Source organism: Onychomys torridus, chromosome 16 (genome assembly GCF_903995425.1).
Source record: "Onychomys torridus chromosome 16, mOncTor1.1, whole genome shotgun sequence".
Taxonomy (NCBI): Eukaryota; Metazoa; Chordata; class Mammalia; order Rodentia; family Cricetidae; genus Onychomys; species Onychomys torridus.
The window spans coordinates 2678303-2685391 of NC_050458.1; the positions used below are offsets into that span (position 1 = coordinate 2678303).

Sequence of the window (7089 nt, forward strand, 5' to 3'; positions counted from 1 at the left end):
GCCAAGGAGGAAGAACAGGAGCTGAGAACACTCCAAACATACAGACTCTGGACACCTAACAAGAAGCCCTCCTGTGGGAGCAGACGCAGCAGCTAGTGAGGGCAGCCATGTTGTCTGTGGCTGCCACAGTCACTGCAGGAATCAAAGGACTTGTCCTTTGTCCTTCTGTCTACTGCCAAACTGCCTCTTTGACAACAGGAAGCAGGAAAGAGGACGAATTAGGGTCTCAGAGTTATTCGTAAGGTAAGTTTTCACTGGACTAAAACACAAAACTTTGTAGTATTCCTCTATCTGTTGTTAGGTTTATATTGTTCATTAAAAAATAAATCTAGGCTGGACATGGTTGTGCATGGCTTTAACCCCAGCATTCAGGTGGTAGAAGCAGGTAGATCTCTGAGAGTTCAAGGTCAGTCAGGGCTACAAAGAGAGACTATCTCGAAACAAAACAAACAAAATCTGTCTTAACCTTATAAGAAAGGGGACCTCTCCCAGCGTGAGAAAAGTGGCCAGCACACAGTCAGCAGTAAGTTAATGAAGACTCATGTGATACAGTGACACACTCCATTCCATCATCTCACTGTGAACAGCTAAAGCTCGTTTCTTTGGGTATTTATTCTTTACAAGGAGAGAGACGGTACTCCACACAGACCAGGCTCCACTTACACACTTGGCCCAGCGTGCTGGACAACCATGTCTGACAAACTCCATATGACTAAGATCAAGATATCCAGTACAACCAAACTGTGAGGGACAGAAATGCAAGAGAAAAGCCCTGTCTTCAAAAGAATCAGGCAAACAAGAGAAGCAAGCAGGTGAATGGTTGCATGGTATATACCACAGGTGAATGGTTGCATGGTATATACCACAGGTCAATGGTAGCATGGTATATACCACAGGTGAATGGTTTCATGGTATATGCCACAGTGATTGGTTGTGCGGTATATGACACAGATAGTCACAATTAAGTGCCTGTTAGCTATTTGACTTCATAAGATGCAAAGAAGTTGGATCAAGACTAATGATTTAATGACTGCGTCACCCCTTTCACATCAAAGAATGGAGAACTACTAACAGTGGAGAGTATATCCTCCTCTCTCTCCTGTCTGTCTGTCTGTCTGTCTGACTGACTGGCAGGGAGGAAAGAGCAAGCAGTGGGCAGTAGTAGGAGAGGGGGAAATGGGCAGTGACACTCAAGCTTATCCTCAGTGTCCTTCAGATTGTAAGACACCGTTCCCTTATCTGTGTGTGTGTGTGTGTGTGTGTGTGTGCGTGCAATGCACATATGTATGCATATATCCACTTGTGTGCAGGTGTATACGTAGATGGGAGCATTGCCTGTGTGTGTGCATGCATGAGAAGGCCAGATGACAGCCTCAGGTAACATTCCTCAGGAATGTTGTTCACCATATTTAGAGACAGGATTTCTCATTGGCCTGGAGCTCATGAAGTAGGCTAGGCTAGCGGACAAATGGGCTCCAGGGATATGCCTGTTTCTGCCTCCCCAACTCTGTAAGTACAACAGCATGTCACCACCATGTCTGGCTTGTTAAATATGGGTTCTGGGTATTGAACTTTGGTCTTACTACTTGCAGGGCCTAATAAACTATGTTCTTAGACCTAAAATTCAGTATACTCACAGAGCGTTCTTGTTTGTGTTTTAAATCAGAGCCTCACAGTATAACCCTGGTCTGCCTAGAGCTCACTATGTAAACCAGGCTGTCCTTGAACTCACAGAGATTCATCCACTTTTACCTTTCAATGCAGGGATTAAAGGAGTGCACCTCCATGCCCAGCTCCAGAGAGGCCTTTTTGAAAACAGCTCAAATAAACTAATTACTGGAATGCTCACATTTTAAAATATGTAAATAGAGTTTTAAACTTGGAGAGGATGGGGAGAGGGGAATAGCAGTCTCTGTGTTGGCATGGATTTATACATATGATTACAGGAGGAAAGATAAAGTAATGAAACTCTTGTGACTCGCAAACAGAGCAGAGGCAAAGAGATGACTTTAAGGAAACAGAGTGGGGCTTAAGAGCCGAGCTCGAATCCACAGACATACTTCACTGTGAGACCTGGAGATCACCCATAATTACTTGAACTCTCAGTTTCTAAAAGAATGTCAGCTCAAGAGATCAGCCGCAGAGATTTAATTGGACAAATTAAGTGGAAGTCCCATCCAGACTCAATCTATCCCTGCTCAGGCCTGTGTCCCCCATGCAGGGGCATGGCTAGGAGGCAGTCTCCATGGAGCACAGGGAGTCCACACTCCCAGAAGAGAAGGGGGTGAAGAAGTGAGGTTTCCTTTGCTTCCCAGACAGTCAACACAGGAAACTGAACTTTTCTTTAAAGCCAAAGAAGATTCTGAGTAGAAAATGGTCAGATTCCTAGGATAATGCATTTTCTCCCTTAATGCAGGAAGCCAGCACAAGGACTGGATCCAAGGATGTTAAAATATAAGAAGAGTTAGATTCACTTATTGCCAAGATCTTGATAAAACAAAATTCAGACACAGGAACCACCAACCCCAGTTGCCAGAATTTAAGTCAAGTTAAATCCAATCAATCTTCAGCATATTCAATGAGGGAAAACACTTTATAGCACCCTACCTGGACTCCAGCAGAGACTCCTCAGCCATGGGAATTCATAGACCTCTATAACGCCATATTATCTACACTCACAGCAATTGCTTCTTGCTGGGAAAATGGGCGTTTTATTTGGAGATGGCACAAGGTCAGAGCAGAGCCTTTTGGAGGCATTAGAACCCTGAAAGTATCACCAGTCATGGTCCATGCAGTCTCAGCGGCCACAATCTGCGTTAGTGTAGTCATTTAAAGACGCCGACAACAGAAAGGAGGACCCTGGGTCCGGAAGGACGGCAGAATCCATCACAACAGAGTTCGCTACAGGGCAAGTCAGGTGAGCTGCTCAAAGGCTCTCAGTTCTGTTAGTAAACCAAATGGGGACTTGATTGGATGAAATGACAGAGGGCTAATATTTCTTATTCTTGTGTACACAAAACAGGTTTGAACCAGCCTAGGAGAGATTCAGGCATTCATCCTGTGGATTGGCCAATTCAGTCTGAGGTGAGGAGGCACTCCCAAGCATACCAGACTCCTTGGAAATATGTTAAGTGGTAGTGATGATGGCTAGGGATGCCAGAGATGTCAAATGTATTTAAAAGTGAGGAAAACCCAAGCCTGCTGCCCTTTGGGTGGGACACCATTGACTCAGGGGATGTGATTCCTCTACCGTGGTGTGTGTCAGAGCATCACAGAGCTCACATCACAGAGCCAGATGACATGTCAGGAAGAATGTTTCTTCATGAAGATAATGAAAATGGAGTTATCAGTGAGATCAGCTAGAAAGGATAAGTTGGCAGTAATAGAAACAACAATTTTTTAAAGAATTTTCTTCCTTTCTTATTGACATATTTTTCATATAATATATTTTGATCACTTCTCTTCTTTATTCTATTTGCTTAATATCCTTTGAGGAGAGGCATAAACCATAATACAGCCTCTCAGCTAGCTTCCCTGGGTTTGAACATTACCTTTCATATTTACTGAATGGGTGACACTGGGCGAGTCATTTATATCCCTGTGCCTGGTTTCCCTATCATTTATACTTATACTTATCTCATATGTTTATATACTGTGTATTATTTATATTTTATGTATAAGATTCAGTAGCACTTACTTTAAAGATTTTCTGTGAGGAATTCAGTGTGTGTATATGTGTGTGTGTGTGTGTATGTGTGTGTGTGTATGTGTGTGTGTGTATGTGTGTGTGTGTGTGTGTGTGTGTGCTGTTTAAAGCAATCCTAGTATAACAAACTATCATATTTCTCATGGGTGATTAGAACAAATTATATTTAGCATAAATTAACGAGTATACAAACATTTTCAAGATGGAAGCAACACAGAACTATTCACAGTCCCTCTATTTATACAAAATGGAAACATACAGAGTAGGAAGTATAAATTGATAATAATAGAAAGAACCATTTTTTTCCTTTTTTATTGAAAAACTTTTTTCATATAATATATTTTGTTCATGGTTTCCCCTCCCTCCCCAAACCCCCAGATCTTCTCTATCCCTACCCACCCAACTCCATGCCTTCTTTCTCTCTTTTTAGAAAACAGACAGGCAAGACAACAAGAAAACCAGAATAAAAGAAAAAGAAAAAACACAAGAAACACACACACAAAACAAAACAAAAAACCCACAAAATTATAAACCACAAAAATCAGGAACTATAATACATAAGCAAAAGACAGGACAAAAAAATGCCTAAACAAAACAAAATGAGACAAAAACTACAAAAATACACTGAATTTGTTTTGTGTTGCCCATCTACTGCTGGGCATGGAGCCTGCCCTTACGTGTGGTTAATATACCCAGTGAAAAAAATCATTTTCCCTTTGAAAGAGATGTCAGTTGGAGATAGTTTCTTGGTTAAGGCATGGGGGCTCATCTCTACTCCCCCCTTAGATGGGACCCCCTCAGGCTTAAACCTGTGCAGGCCTCGTGCATGCCACCACAGTCTCTGTGAGTTCATATACACATCAGTCCTGTTGTGTCTGGAAGACATTTTTTTGGTGTCCTCCATCCCTGTGACTCTCACACTCTTTCTGTCTCCTCTCCCACAGAGCTCCCTGAGCCCTGAGGGAGGGTGTGATGAAGACATAACATTTAAGGCTGAATGTTCCAAAATATCTCACTCTCTGCAAGTTGTCCAGTTAAAGGCCTCTGTGATATTTCCCATCTACAGGAGGAAGCTTCTCTGATAATGGCTGAGTGAGGCACTGCTCTGTGGTATGGCAGAATATCATTAGGGGGTCACTGCATTCCTATGTTCCTTTAGCAGCACAGTGGTATTTGGTTTTCTCCTAGGCCCACAGCTTATTGGTCAGGTTGTTGCTCACTTGAGCAGAGTCAGGGGTAGGTTCCATCTCATGGAGTGGGTCTTATATCCAATCAGAGAGTGGTTGGTTACTCTGACAATGTTTGTACCACTACTGCACCAGCACATGATGCAGGCAGGCCACCATTGTAGACTTCAGGGTTATAGATGGGTTGGTGGTTACCCTCTCTTCTGGTAGTGTGCAGAGTACCTTCCAGCACCATAAACACTAGTCAATAGGGGTGAAGGCTGGTTAGGCACCAGCTCAACTTCTCTGTATTCAATGAAATATGTAAGTGTTGTCTGTAGACGGATTTTTCTTTGAGCCATCACCTCACAAATAGCAACCTGGAGACTTATTATTAATTATGAAAGCTTGTCCTTAGCCTAGGTTCATTCCTAACTAAAATTCTTAAATTAACCTATATTTTTAAATCTACATTTAGTTGTGTGGCTCAATACCTCATCTCTCTGTACTGCCCATTCTGCTTCCTCCATGCTGGCTGCTGACTCTCTCTACCACCTAGATTCCTTCTCTTCCTCTCTCTCTGCTCGGAAGTCCTGCCCATACCTCTTGCCTAGCTACTTAGCTATTCAGCTCTTTTTAAAACCAATCACAACAATATGTCTTCACACAGTGTACAAATATCCCACAACAGTTGTCCTCAGCTGTAGCGCCTTACCATCTGTTTGTAGAGAGCAACCAATAGCCTTACAATAGCTTGAGAAGTTTGGGGTTTCTGTAGACTTCCTTTGACCAATGATGCAATTAGACAGAACTCATTCCTGACACTGGAGGTTTCACTTGGTGGCAAGAGATGTCTAGTTGGGGGTTTGTCTCCCCTGTTATATGGTGACTCCATTTAAATTTCTTTCATTTGCTGGACAGTGGTGGCACATGCCTTTAGTCCCAGCATTTGGAAGACCAAGACAGGCAGATCTCCATGAGTTCATGGCCAGCCTGGTCTAGAGAACTTGTTCTAGGATGGTCAGGGATACACAGAGAAACCCTGTCTTAAAAAACTGAAAACAGCCTCCTGCGTCGCTCTAGGGACCATGGCCGATCCTCACGTAAGGCAGATCAAGATCAAGACAGGCGTGGTGAAGCGGTTGGTCAAAGAAAAAGTGATGCATGAGAAAGAAGCAAAGCAGCAAGAAGAAAAGATAGAAAAAAATGAAGGCTGAGGACAGAGAAAACTACGCCATTAAGAAGCAGGAAGAAATCCTGCAAGAGTCCCAGATGATGATCCCAGATTGCCAGCGCCGGTTAGAGGCTGCATACACCAATCTTCAGCAGATATTAGAAAGTGAAAAAGACTTGGAGGAAGCCGAGGAGTATAAAGAAGCACGTGTAGTTCTGGATTCAGTGAAGTTAGAAGCCTGAAGTTTTGCTCTACAGGGTGTTTTTTGCATTAAGTCCTGGGGTCCACTCTACAATTCGTTATTTTTGGCCACTTATGTGTTAGTAATATGAAAATGTGGTTCTTTTTATGCAGTTGCATATATTTTTCTTTGCATAACTTTATGTGTCAAATAAATGAGTTTATCTAATTAAAAAAACTGAAAAAAATTTTCTTTCATATATGTATATTTTTTTTAGAAGCTTCTACAATAGTGGGCTTCCTTCCATATGACCCCTCAAATGGCCTTGGTATTAATTGTCCCTCCCCATATTCCTCTCTTACCCCCGTCCCATCCCCTCCCCACTTAATCTTCCTGGTCCAGTCTCTCCATTACTATATATATATTTAGCTCCCCTTCCTTAGGATATCTTCCCTGCCCCCAGTCCCTTATTCTATACCTAACCTCTTTGATTATATGGATTTTAACACACCAATTAAATGCTTAAAAGTTAACATCCATGTATAAAAGAAAACATACAATATTTGTCATTTTGGGTCTGAGTTGCCTTGCTCAGGATGCTTTTTTCTAGCTCCATCCATTCACCTGTGAACTCCATAGTTTCATGCTTTTTAACAACTGAATAATATTCCATTGTGTAAACATACCACATTTTCATTATTCAGTCACCCACTGGTAGACATCTAGACTAGAAACAACCATTTCTTGTTGCAATAGTTATTTTTTCCTCATTAATCATACATAATTTTATTATTGTAACAAACTACATTTTTCTAGGTTTCTTTGCCAATAAGTTTAGTCATGTGATTAGATTAAGGCCAGT

General features: G+C 42.0%; 1 pseudogene; it reads left to right on the forward strand.

The window, feature by feature from the left end:
* Positions 1–5953: 5953 nt before the first annotated feature.
* Positions 5954–6360, forward strand: LOC118597397 (annotated as a pseudogene).
* Positions 6361–7089: the final 729 nt, after the last annotated feature.